We start from the raw sequence: 1,707 nt of genomic DNA, 5'->3' as shown, positions 1-1,707 counted from the left end.
TCTCATGGCTTTGGGCAGGTGCACACACCCTTCTCTTGCTATTCTAATGAGACCAGAGTCCTCTCAAAACACTAATTCCTCCTTGGATCACTGCTTTCCAGAGCAACAACATAAATCCATCTAACATTTAAGCAAAAGGATATTGAGTTTGGCAGCTCTGCACAGTGTATGTTTGCCTCCCGGAGTGATAAGGTCATCCATTTAAGACCCATTGGAAAGGCAGGTAGAGATGGAGAAAGCTACAGTGTGAGGTGGCCTGAATAACACAGAGATCAAAGGTAACCCTTGAAAAGACAAAGACTAATTGGAAGAAACAAATTAGCCAACCTTCTAGAATACACAGATCGGAAGTGGACATATGTCATTAACAAATGAAAAGCAAGTCCAGACTCAACCTAGTGCCACAATAAACATAAAGACTCATCCCTGTCGTGCCTGGAAAACACAGAGAGACAAGATTTGGGCCGCAAAATATTGACATCCAACTGTTCATAAATAATCAGGTGATTTATTTTTGCATATCAATACCCAGCCTCTGGCATCTGGTTTGTATCGAACTTGTCACTTAAAACACCCCCCAGCACTACTGAACCATGTCCTGGAAGCCGATCAATTCCAGCCCAGAATATGAAAAGGGATAAGTATCTTTCTATGTTATTTAATAGTAGTGTGAATTGCCACCACCACTTTTGAGAGGACAGTTGGGTAATTTTGAGTAAAATTTAAGATAATATATCATTTCATTACTTTTACTTAAAATAATAAAATAAAAGTCTACTTTCAGCTTTCTGCTGGGAACCGGCTGCTCGCTGTCGAAATGGGCAAGTTCATGAAACCCGGGAAAGTGGTGCTCGTCCTGGCTGGACGCTACTCGGGACGCAAAGCCGTCATCGTGAAGAACATTGATGATGGCACCTCAGACCGCCCTTACAGCCATGCCCTGGTGGCTGGAATTGACCGCTATCCCCGAAAAGTGACGGCTACCATGGGCAAGAAGAAAGTCGCTAAGAGATCCAAGATCAAGTCCTTTGTGAAGGTTTATAACTACAACCACCTGATGCCCACAAGGTACTCTGTGGACATCCCCCTGGACAAAACTGTTGTCAACAAGGATGTCTTTAGGGACCCAGCCCTAAAACGCAAGGCAAGGCGGGAAGCCAAGGTCAAATTTGAGGAACGATACAAGACAGGGAAGAACAAATGGTTTTTCCAGAAGCTTCGCTTTTAGGTATATTTTTGTTTACATCATTAAAAGTTTAAAAAAAAAAAAAAAAGTCTACTTTCAGGACTGTATCTGCATGCAACAGAATTCTCTAGAGGAAGAGGAACAACAGAATTAGCATATATTAAAAGGGGATTTGTTTTTTTTTCCTCACAAGCATATTTTATTTTATTGAGAAAAGGAAAAAAAAAAAGAAGTTTCCCCCTCCTCCCAGCCTCCCATTTCCCTCCCCCTCCTCCCACCCTTCTCCCCCTCCCCCCACTCCTTTCCCCCTCCCTCTCCAGACCAAAGAGCAGTCAGGGTTCCCTGCCCTGTGGGAAGTCCAAAGTCCTCCCCCCTCCGTCCATGTCTAGGAAGGTGAACATCCAAACTGGCTAGGCTCTAAAAGGGAATTTGTTAGATTGGCTTCACTATATGGCTAAAGCAATCCTACAGAGACTGCCTCATACCGGAGAGGCCAAGAGCCCAGCTGCTGCTCAATTCAC

The 1,707-nt window shown here is 43.9% G+C and overlaps 1 pseudogene; it reads left to right on the top strand.

Annotated features, from left to right (window-relative positions):
* The first annotated feature begins 789 nt into the window (after positions 1-789).
* Positions 790-1,274, top strand: LOC101992667 (annotated as a pseudogene).
* Positions 1,275-1,707: the final 433 nt, after the last annotated feature.

Source organism: Microtus ochrogaster, chromosome 7, assembly GCF_000317375.1.
Source record: "Microtus ochrogaster isolate Prairie Vole_2 chromosome 7, MicOch1.0, whole genome shotgun sequence".
NCBI lineage: Eukaryota > Metazoa > Chordata > Mammalia > Rodentia > Cricetidae > Microtus > Microtus ochrogaster.
The sequence above is the reverse complement of the archived record's forward strand: the minus strand, read 5'-3'. Positions and strand labels throughout refer to the sequence as shown.